The sequence below is a fragment of the Fistularia commersonii genome, chromosome 7 (assembly GCF_037954325.1).
Source record: "Fistularia commersonii isolate RoL2024-O1a breed Wild chromosome 7, RoL_Fcom_v1.0, whole genome shotgun sequence".
In the NCBI taxonomy this organism is placed as follows: Eukaryota; Metazoa; Chordata; class Actinopteri; order Syngnathiformes; family Fistulariidae; genus Fistularia; species Fistularia commersonii.
The window spans coordinates 6,290,499-6,302,780 of record NC_141290.1 but is presented as its reverse complement, the minus strand read 5'-3'; the positions used below and the strand labels follow the sequence as shown (position 1 = coordinate 6,302,780).

General features: G+C 51.9%; 1 long non-coding RNA gene across 1 annotated transcript; it reads right to left on the bottom strand.

The window, feature by feature from the left end:
* Nucleotides 1–1,526: 1,526 nt before the first annotated feature.
* Nucleotides 1,527–9,071, bottom strand: LOC147232504 (uncharacterized). The gene is made up of 2 exons (XR_015106366.1): nt 8,520–9,071; nt 1,527–2,417 (listed from the first exon to the last, which is right to left on the bottom strand). It is a non-coding gene; the product is annotated as an uncharacterized LOC147232504 (long non-coding RNA).
* Between the last annotated feature and the right edge of the window lie 3,211 nt (nt 9,072–12,282).

Here is a 12,282-nt window from a genome sequence, read left to right as displayed (position 1 = left end):
TGGATGATATTTCAAATAAGCATCTGAGAAGTTTAATTCACAAATACTTGAAGATAAAATCAGAATGTTCTCACCTGGAGTCAAGTCGACCCGTTATAGCTTGGTTTACCCTTACAAGCTGTAAGACATGACCACTAACACAACAGCAACAGGCAAAATTGTAAATAATAATAATAATAATTATCATTATTATTATACATAACATCAAATGAATGTATGTGGCATCTATACGATGTAGTACAAAATGGCCACTAGATGGCGCCATTTCCCCATTAACAGCAATGGATAGTAAGGGAAGTCAATAAAAACCTGTTTTTTCATCCTTATGGGCTCAGTATGAATTTAGTAAATTCCACATGAATATTTTTTACATTTTAGAAGGAACATTTTTGCACACTATGCTGCAGTTTTATTCGGAGACATTTCGCTTGCAAAGAACCCCCTCGTAAAAGTCCCTCCGTCAAAGGCGCTCCAGTCGAAGAATATGTAATTTATTAGCAGCGGAGGAAGAGGAGGAGGAGGAGGAGGAAGGCCTCTCCGAGAGGATGCACACAGAGCCATTGTGCGACCAGCTTTGGTATTCACTCCACTTCGCTTCGAACCCTCTCATCGATTCAATACGGCGGCCGCGGGGTGGGGTGGGGGGGGGTGGCGACTTTTCTTTCCCACAGTGCTTTGCTGCAGCCACGCGGGGCCTCTGGATAAAACCTCAACTTTGAACTTCAACTTCCTGTGTCTGTCTGAGTCTGTGTGTGTTTGTGTGTGTGTGTGCGTGTGTGTGTGGTCGATATCGATTCAGAAATAACGACTTTCAAAATAAAGTTGTTACTTTTATTATAATTATTACTACTGCCCTTTGACCTTCTCGCCCAAACACAGCTGAGATAGGCTCCGCCCCCTCCAGACTGCAGGGTGGATGAAAATGAAGGAATGAGCGATCATTTATCATTATTATTATTATTATTATTATTATTATTATTATCCACTAGCTTCCCAGGATAGCCCCTCCAGGCCTTTCATCATTTCCATAACAGACCGGCGAGGGACATTTGACGCCTTGATGGGCCCAAATGACACCGACACGCCGCCAAGATGGCGGTTGAGTGGAATGACAACCCCGTCCCCGACACCTGACCTTGATATGAGACACGGGGGAGCCGGGTCTCAGACATGAGGCATGTCTGCTGCCCAAGTTGGCATATATATAAATATATATACATATATATATGTATATAAATATACACACACTGTCATCTGTCAGCACATGAATCACGCGTGGGCAGAGGCCAGATCCCCGTCGTCGCTCTTCGGTCCATCTGCTCTCCGCCGCAGGATCTCGGCGCACGTCGGGGCCAAAACAACCCCCCCCCCCAAAAAAAATGAAACCAGGAAAAAAACAAAAACAAAAAAAAAAAAACACCAACTGTGTAATAACACAGTTATAACATGTTATAACTGAATGTTATTACATGTTAATTAGCCATGTGGCGCTAGCATCAGCAGTCAATCAAACAGATGACAAATATGTTTCCTATTGTTTTATTGCTCTTTGAAGTGGCACAGACTCCGCCCCCTCCTCCCTCTCCCAGAGTGAGCGGCGGCGGCGGCGGCCGGATGGCGGTCGTGTCGCTGCCCTCCAGGGAAGGCAGTAGGTTGTATAGTTATCTCCTGATCGGGTAAAATCACTACCCTGAAACCACACAACCTACTACCTCACTCTGTGCGAACATCAGACGGGGATTCGCCCCCTCGCCGCCCCCTCCTCGCCGCTCGCAATCGGCACAGCTTCGCCATCACGTCTGAAAACGCCGCCATTTTTTTTTTTTGGCATCCGATTTTCGCATCGATTTTCCGCCAGAAGGTACGGGATCGGCTCCGGACTCCAGTCGGGTGTCGCCAACCGGGTTCCCGCTCCTGGCGCCACACAAGCCCCGCCCCCTCCTCGCCCCCCAGCTTCGAGCGAGGCGTCCGACGATATTACAGCCACTTCAGGAAAGACAGTAAGTTGTATAGTTATCTGACAGGAGGGGCGGGACCCCAAAACTATACAACCTACTACCTCACCCCAAAGGACAGTCTTTAAAAACAAAGTCCTGTTCGGGATCCGCTGCGGGGGTCGGTAGTCCCGGTCTGCGGCGGCGGCGGCGTTTGGGGGCGGAGCCTTTCCCGTGAGGCGGGCCGGGTCTTGGGCTTTCTCCCCTCCGTCCCCTTTAGAGCTGACGCGCTTCCGCAGCGGCGTTGGGTTCATTGCGCGGAATTCGATGTGGACAGGAGGAAAGAGATGAGTGTGTGTCCGCCGCCGTTTCTCACCTGTTCTCGCCGAGGCGTGTGTGTGCGCGCGCCGTCCCCGTCGGGTGGCGTCCGTCTGCAAACGGCGTGGAGGTTCCGGGGTCACGTACGGCCTCCATGGCGAGAACCTTCGGAGGGAAAAACAAAATGGCGCCTCGTACGTGACACAATATTCCTTATAACCGTGTATTAACTATGTAATAATGTGTTCACACTGTAATAACAATGTAACTACATCACTAGCAGTAAAATATATCTTGTTAATCAAGTTTTATTTTGTTCCACATTTAAACCGTAAACAGCCTTTTTCTCTTTGTGTGTGTTGGGGGGCACGGGTTGTAATAAACTATGTTATTACGACATTTACACAGTAATAACATCCAGTGTGGGATCGGCCGTAAAGTATTATCTTGAGGATAACAGCGTGCGGAGATGATTCCGGATTCTCTACGAACGCACGAATGGGATGGCACGGCCGTCGCCATGACGACTATCCTCATTTATCGGCCCGGCCGGCGCGTGTCGGAGCGCCGCCGCTTTGAAGTGACGCCAGCTGCCATCACCCGGTGACAGGAGGGAGTTCACGCTCACGCCCACGTGCACAGCTACCTAGGGGTGTGTGACACACACACACACACACACACACAGGCTCTTATTCGCACTTGTTGAGCAAAAAGAAAAGGTGATGAGCAGGCTGCTCAGAGAAGTAAGGACAAGGGGACACACACACACACACACACACACACACACACACACACACGGGGTGGGGGGGGGTCATGTGCCCCCTACTGGTTGCCCAGGGTAACACAGCAGGCATGACCCATCTATTTATACTGGGGGGGGCAGGTCCTGTTACACATGCCATGGGGGGGATTCTGCTCAAAGTCAGACAGGCTGACCTCGCCGTCACCTCTGCATGAGGCAGATACTCAGCCTGCACAAGTTACACCAGTGTGTGTGTGTGTGTGTGTGTGTGTGTGTGTGTGTGTGAGAAAAGTGTGTGCCCGTGCACATGCGTGTACGTGTGGCCCGGGTGTGGAGACACACCACCTGTCTGTGCTTATGCAGGCGTTCTGGATGCAACAGTTAGGGTGTGTGTGTGTGTGTGTGTGTGTGTGTGTGTGTGTGTGTGTGCGCACGCGCTCGCCATCCACCCACCAAGCCATAAACATGCCAGGTGAGGGGGGGTCGGGGGGGTTAGCTGATCTTTAAGAGTTGAAAAACAACCCCAATCATTGTAATGACAGGGAGAAGGGGGGGTCCACTCAGCCCAGCCTTGCCAGATGCTTCTCATCTCACACACACACACACACACACACAAACACACACACACACACACACACGGTGTACAGTCACATATACATGTGGATACACACACACACACACACAAGGATGATGCAAACCATGAGGTGTGTGGGGGGGGACGGCACAGTGATGGCGGCCGATGACCCCAGATGATATTATACGCTAAACACACACAAACACACACACACACACACACATATTTAGCTTTTCTTCTTGCCTTTTAAACAACAATGGCCGCCGCCCCTGGTGACCAGGGCAGACCCCCCCATCGAGCTGCATCTGTCGACGGCTATATTTAGAGGGTGGAGCAAATACCGTTCTCCCTGGATATGAGGTTCAGCTGACAGACACACACACACACACACACACACACACACACACACACACACACACACACACACACACAAACACACACACACGTGAGCATGAGAGCCGTTTGGTGGCCTCGAAGGTCTGACCACTGATCGCTGTCGGCCTCGCATCCACTCCGTGTGACCAAACACACACACACACACACACACACACACACACACACACACACACACACAGGTGTGGCACTGCTCTGGGTGAACGTCCTCCTGCCTGAGTCTCCGGGTAGTCGCCAAGGTAACACGTCCCAGAAACAGGCCGCGGTTACGCAACGTTATCCATCATTCATTCCACAATCCCCCCCCGTACGCAAACACACAGCCAAATGTGTGTGTGTGTGTGTGTGTGTGTGTGTGTGTGTGTGTGTTTCAGGGGAAAGTACGCGGCGGCTCGTCAAACACACTCTACAGCCTTAACATGGTGATGCCTTCGAGGCCAGCGGCAAAAAACGGGAAAGGGAAACGCGAAGATGACGATGAATGGGTTAAAAATAATGTAAAACATAATAATGGAGGGATGAGGTGAGTGAAGCTAATGCTAACGGCTAGTTAGCGATGCGGCTAACTTGAATGATTGAATGATGAGATGTTGTTGTTTTCACAAGCTAGCAGAAGCCCCGCCCCCTCCTCCTTCTTTCACGCACTCATTAGCGGCGCAGGTAGCTGGCTCCGCCGCCGCTGACGGCGTGATAATTCCGCTAATTCGGCGCGTGGACGTGGCGGCGCCGTGGACGGGGCTCCTTCACGTATTGTTTGGGCCGTGTGTAATTCCAGCGCGGCGCCCTGGAGCTCCGCCAGCGCGGGTTTATGGACTCGGGAGTAACCCAACTCCTCCGGAGAGAGAGCGAGACGGGCGTCCAAGCCGTGCACTCGCTGCACCCTGAGCACATGTGTGTGTGTGTGTGTGGGTGTGTGTGTGTATTGAAGCCTGCACTGCAAACAAAAGAGATATTACACAGTTATTAACATGTAATAACACATTTCCTATTTTTAGTTTTCACATGCTGCTTTGAGCGCCGGTGCAACACGGCCCCGGACCGACCGCTCCTCTCGACGGTTACACACTCGACACGCACCACCAGGGACACACACACACACACACACACTTGACTCATGCGCAAATATGAATCGCGCAACCAACGCAATTGAAAAAAAGCAGCCCGGAGTGGTGAAGAGGAGGAGGTCGGGGAGATGATTCACAGGCCGGCCAGGGCAAGGCAGAGCGCTTTCGCTGATTCCGCAGTATTCCTTCGTCTTGATCACCTTGGCAACGGCAGAAGCCAAAATACTGGGGGCGCGGGGGGGGGGGGGGGGGGGGGGGGGGGGCATTATCTGGAATGTTGGTTCGCCCGGCAGGTACGCTGCTAAGAAGCTGCACTAGCCGCTCAATGCTAACACACTCAGGGTTGCAATAGAGAGTGATGTCACACTCAGGGGGCAATGAATACAAAAAAAATAAACACACACACACACACACACACACAGACACAGAGCCTTGGTCATCGAGGGCTAATGGCGTCTGTGTTTGGCTCGTACGTTACTCCCATTTGGTGCAGCCATTTTCAGCAGCCCCTTAAAATGCTGGTGTGTGTGTGTGTGTGTGTGTTTTTTTTAAATAGTTTTTCGGAATACGGCCCCTTCCTGTGCAGTAGCGCACCGCCGCCTGTAGTGGCCGCTGTGGATGTGCTCGCACAGCAGCAGGGGGCGTTCTTTCGATAAGTTCAACCAAGTACTAAGAGTACTAGTGCACGCAATACGATGTGGTATTACTAACTGCTTTACAGGTGTGTGATCATCCCAATATACCCCCCCCCCAATTCTTTTTACCCCCGATTTTTTCCCTTATTTGCCCCTTTTTTCATTTTCATTTTGTAATGACGGTGTTAAGACCACCGCTGCCTCATATTAAGCCGTGGGATTTTTCTTCCCCTTTTATCGGGGATGAGATCATTTGTAGAAAATTGCTGGGATTGATAATCCATTATATGTTCATAGACATAAACATATACATATAAGAGGTGAATATAGATTCTTTTTTTATAGCTGTTTTGAAATGATGCAAAAACCATAGCGGAGGGATTTTGTGTAAAATGTGCATTTTTTTTCTTAAAAAAAAAAAAAAAAAAAAAAAAGGGGGGGGTTTATAATCCAGGAGGAAAGTTGGTGGTAATCCGCGTGGGTGGAAATCACACGCCGCCGGGAGCCGAGTCGGCGGCTGGCAGCCTCCTCACCGCGCCCCCGGTAATAACAGCATAATAACACTGGCACGTGACCCAAACCACGTATTCCACACTTCCCAGGCAAACAAAGCGTTTTATAACGCCGCCGCCGCCGCCGCGTTGTCGGGGGAAACGGCAACCGAACGACAAGAGAGCGAGTGTTATTTAGAAACAAACCTTCTGCCTGCTCGCTGCACACACACACTCCCAACCCCGCTGTGTGTGTGTGTGTGTGTGTGTGTGTGTGTGTGTGTATGAGTGTGTGTGTGTGTCGAAATCCCATCGAAGTCCCGTAATTTAAAATAAAGTTTTATTTATTTTTCGCATTATTTATCTTTAATAGCTTTATAAATAACAAGTGGAAACGACAGTGCCATTTTCAGAAATAGTCAAATGGGAAAATAATGCATATGTAGTAAATATTAAAGTATTTTTTTAAATACTTATGCTGTTGCACACAAGTACCTAAAATATATATATTTATAGTTGTGTACTTGCTTGTTCTTTAGGTGTCTCTTGTTATTCCACTGTATTACATGGATTATGACTTTTTAATACATGTGTTTACACACACACACACACACACACACACACACACACACAACCTAATAACAATCCTCGCTCTCAAATTTATAATTATATTTTTTTAAAATACGAGTGGTGCAAATCAGACGGCTGCGGTATTTGTACTGCGTTCCGGTGTGTACTTGTACTCGGTGTGGAACTATTAAATAAAAATCTCGGAGAAAATGGAAAATAATTTCTTTTTTTTCTTTTTAATTAAATCTCTGCATGAAATGCATTTAAAAGAAATGAATTAATAGCACATTCAAATTTGCTTGTAATTAAAATGACATGATTATAAATCGCTAATGTCGCTGTACGATAATTAAAGTCATGAAATGGGATGCAGATTTTATATGAATAAATGGGTTTTCCTGCTTCCGCGGGGATGTTTATTTTTTTCCCGACGTATTTCTCACTTCAACACATTTTTGTTTTCGTGTGTTTCAATTTTCGGAGCGATCGGCTTATTTTGGGGAATTTTGTCACCCCGGTTCCGAGGCCGGCGACAGTTGGAACTGGTTGTCCTCGCTGGCCTGCCGGCTTATTTTTGTTTTGCTTTAGAGCTATGCGGAACCCCCCCCACACACACTCACACACACACACCCTCACACACACACACACATACCGCATACCCAAAGCTGGGTAATAACGCGATAATAACACGATAATAACTACCAAACAAAATATCCTTAAAAACATGGAGCGAGGCTTGGCTGAGAACACATACACACACACACACACACACACACACACACACACACACACACACACACAGAAATAGCACCCTTGTTTCGTATAAATGTAATAAAGGGTGTATGAAGCATGCCGAGGCGCACGTCTGCATATTTGTGTGTCATCGTGTGTGTTTTTCTGTGTGTGTGTGTGTGTGTGTGTGTCACGGTTAGCTCTGCGCAGCTACTAGCCCAGGCTGCGGAGGACAGAGCGCTCCATTGTCGCTGTCAGCAGCCCGCCGGCCGCTCAGATGTTCCTAAATACAGCGAGCCGCCGGCGTCCTGCCGCCTGCCCGGCGACGTGCGGCCCGCCGCTGGACCCCCGCCACCCCGGCGAAAAGGCCTTCGGGGTGCGGCGGGGACCCTCCGCGGCCCGAGGAGGCGGCGTGACCCCTCCGCTCGCTCGGGACCCGGGCCACGCCGGGGGTTCTAGTCCCGTTGTTAGCGGCGCCGCGGAGCAGGGAGAGTTCTTCCCAGTGCGATCCGGCCCCACGCCGCCGCTCACGCAGCCTGCGAGGCGGCAGGCGCCGCTTTTGGAACCGCTTACAGCTCCGGAGGCCTCGTCACTCCAAATCTATTTTATTCTTGCTCTGCAACAACTCGTCCCGTCCTCACACACACACACACACACACACACACAGCTCCGCACAAATAAACAAAAAGACAACGACAAAGCAGGAAAGTGAAGCTGCACGCCGGACCCAGGCTGCAGCGCACTATTACTGTTATTTCTCTGTAATAACTAAGGAGTAAGGTTAGCAAAAATGCTATTTTGTAAATTTATAAATTACAGCAGTGTGTGTGTGTGTGTGTGTGCGTGTGTGTCTGACGAGCCACGCGGTCATTCTATTCGCTTGGGTTAAAAGGAACCGAGAGAGCTACGAGTGCAGCTGAGGTTCTGCACAGCAAGCTGGGGTAGGGGGGTGCGCGCGCGCACACACACACACACACACACACACACACACACACACACACACACACACACACACCATACCACCACCACCAGGAGGTGAACACGACTTAAACAAGGTGCTACTCACCCTTCTCCGTTCCTGTCGTCCAAGTCCAGGTCGGAGCCCCCTGTCCACACGCACACACACACACACCCGCACACACACACACACACACCTCCAGCTTTGATCCGCATCTCCTTCAGGAAGGAGAAGTCTGCACGCTTCCGTTGCGGTGGAGGTGGAGGTTGGAGGACCTGGTGTTTCCCCTGCAGCTCCTGGCCCCTCCTCCTCCTCCTCCTCGACCCCGGCGCCAAGTTCAAGTCCGGCTGACCGCCACCCCCCCCCCCCCCCTCCCTCCCCGGGCCTGAAACAATAGGAGGCCACGAGGCCGTCTGGAGGCTCCGGACGAAGATGAGCGGAGCGTCCGCCGCTCGCCACCGGTCCGCGGCGGCGGCGGCAGGAACATGAATAATTCATCTGTCCATTCGCCGCTCGCGCACATGACTCCCTCGCTCTGCTCCAATCAGATGCCTTCACTCCAGTAAGTGTGGCGAAGAACTCCGACCCCTTCCTTTCTTTTTTTTTTTTTTTCCAAAACCGACGCCGCCGTCCGATGACTGGCGTGGTGGCGGGGGGGGGGGGGGGGGGGGCAAGAAGAAAAAGAAAAAATAAAAAAATAAAAAAAATTAAAAAAAAAAGGCAACAAGGCCGGCGAGGAGTTTTAAGCGCCGCGTCCACTCGCTGGGCTCCGCCGCTCCTCCTTTCTGTTATCGTTATCTTTATTTCCCCCTCCTCCTCCTCCTCCTCCTCTTCCTCCTCTCCTTCCCTCCTCCTCCTCTTCGTCCCCAAAAACGTCTTTTGTCTGCAGTTGGCACCTGTCCCAGAAAGAGCCTCCGGGTTCGGCACGCCGGCGTGGAGAGCGAGCGAGGGAGCCAGCGTGAAAGAGAGAGGCAGAGCCGGGACGGGCGGAGGGGTAGAAGCGAGGGGGCGGAGGAGTTTTGCCCCGGCCGCCGGCGAACCAGGAGAAGTCGCTAAAAACGCAGCTTCCCCGTTCGGGGCTCCGCTGCCGAAGCTGGGGATCGAAGCCGCCGCCGCCGCCGCCGCCGCCGCCACCGGGTCCCCCCTCCCCCCCCCCCGACCCGCTGGAGACGGCGCCCCCACCAGGTGGAATCGAGTCCCAAAAAAAAAAAAAAAAACCCAGACGGAGCGAGAGAGAGAGAGAGAGGGAGGGGAAAAACAAAACAAGCAAATAAATGCAGCCGGGTGAGGAGGAAAAGATAGGGAGGGGGCGAGAGAGGGAGGGAAGGAGGGAAGGAGGGGGACGGCGTTCCGCCGAAAAGTGAGACTCGGACGCCGCGAACAACTTGTTGCTGATTTTTTTTTTTTTTTTTTCATTTTTTTTTTTTGTTTGTTTGTTTGTTTCCCGCGGCGGCCCGGTTGCAGGCAGAGGGTTAAAATCCAGCTCGGAGCGAGGGAAGAGGGAAGAGGGAAGGGGGGGGAAAAAAAAAGAAAAAAGCGGCGGAGGGGGCGGGACGAGGGAGGCCCGGAGCGGAGGAATAGCAGCAGACTTTTCTTCCCCCCCCCTCCTCCCTTCCTCCTCCTCCTCCTCTTCCTCTTCCTCCCCTCGCTCGGCTTAAGTCTCCCCCCCTCGCATGTGGCCGGGGCGGAAAGAGAGAGAGAGAGAGAAAGAAGGGAGGAGGGCGAGAGGAAGAGGAAGAGGAGGAAGACGACCTCCGGTGATGATGAAATAGGAGGAGCGAAGCTTTTCACGCTTTTTCATGGCGTCGGGAACGGCGAGGAACTGCACTCGCAGTAAGGGAGGGCAGAAATACACTCCTCTGTCAATGCGCAGGCGCGCACACACACACACACACACACACACACACACACACACATCGTCACCTCGCCGCCGCCGGTGCCGGGAGCGAAGGAGGAAGAGGAGCGGGAGGGGGGGGGGGACCTCCTCGCCGGCGGTCCTGGGGAGTCCACGGGGGTGGGGGGGCGCATTCTTGGAGTACATTAACCCTTTAGTGCACACACACACACACACACACACACACATGCACATAGAAGATAAGCTTCCAGTGTTTATTTCAGGAACATGTGCTAAAGAACCCCCCCATCCTGCCGCTGTCCGAAAGAATGGAAAGAGAGATAAGCTTTTTTTTTTTTTTTCCAAGGGGGGGGAGAAGAGGTTAAAAAAAAAAAAAAAAAATTTATCCCCGAAGGTGTCTGCACACACACACACACACACACACACACACACACACACACACACACACACACACCTTGACAACCCGGTCCAGCAGCTGTGGGGGGGCAGCATGACCGGATCCACCATCTCGGATGGTATCGATTACCCCCCCCTTCTCTTTTTCCTCCGCCACCGCCGCTATTTTTTTTTTTTTTTTTTTTCCAGTCGTCGACGGCGGCGGCGGCTCAATGTAACGCCATTGTACGCCAACTTCCTGCTGCTCTCTGCTCGGGTGTGTGTGTGTGGGGACACACACACACACACACACACTACACCCCGGCCCTGAACCTCAGCAACGAAAGAAAAGGAGGAAGGGGACGCGTAAAAGTGTGTCCGAGGAGCCGTTTGGCTCTGGCTTTTCTTAAAAAAGGAAAAAAAAAAAAAAATGGCGTGCGTTGAGAGAGGGGGGGCGGCGCTCCGAGCAGGAGGGGGGCCGACGCAAGAGAGAGAGAGAGAGAGAGACAGAAAGAGAGGGCTGGAGGTTCGACTTTTCCCGCTTCCCTGTGCGAACAAACTTTCTGCTCATTTCGAAGCGAATTTAGCAGGTTTTATCCAACATGGCCGCCGCCGCCAAGCCGCTATCACGCCCCCGCCCCTCGCCGAACGCTCAGCGAGGAGCCGAACCAAGAGAACAACAACTTGGAGCAAAGGATCGGGGTCGTGTGTGTGTGTGTGTGTGTGTGTGTGTGTGTGTGTGTGTATCGTGGGGAAAGACAGCGTCGCTTGCCCGATTTATCCGAGGTACGTACACAAGCCTAGGCTGCGCCGTGCACGTTACACCTCGCCCGATGATGAACCCGTGACTTCATCGAGGCCTGCCGTGTGTGTGTGTGTGTGTGTGTGTGTGTGTAAGATAAGATAAAATAAGATCAACTTTATTGATCCCTATAGGGGAAATTCTTATGTCACAGCAGCGTGACAGTCATAATTCTCAATAAATCTGAATCTAGATATATAAATAGACAAAATATGTGTGTGTGCGTGTGTGTGTGTGTGTGTGAGGACACAGCTGCCGGCCTTTTTGCTGTTAGTTCCACTCCCAACCCGGGGCGGATGAATGGAACCTCGCTGAGGCTCCGGATCAGAACCGGCCTCTTCTCCCGCCACCGCTGTGTGAAGCAGCGGGTGTTCCCTCAGGGTGACGCCGCCGCCGCCGCCGCCGCCGCCGCAGCGGTGGCCACCACGTGATAAAGGGAGCCGGACTAATGGGGCTAAAACGCTCAGACAAAATGGCGGACGGCGCCATGTTCTAGACGTAGAACCCCACTAGGACCCACGCCAATACTCTTCACACACTCTGAAGATTAACACACACACACACTCCTGTGCTTATTACACTGTTATTACTGTCTTATTACATGTTTCATTACTACACATGCACCTCCCCGACACGTGACCTCTTGACCCCTGTGGTTTACCTATTCAATAATAATAAAGGTAAAGACGGAGGCCGGCGGCCACTGGGGACCCCAAACCCCCCCCGGGTGCGCACGCGTCTAAGCAGATCCATTACTCCGGACACCCCCGAGGCGGCGGGAACAAAGGCCGCGACCCCCGGGGTCGAAGGCGGCGGGTGGCGCTGTTTGCTTTGGGGGG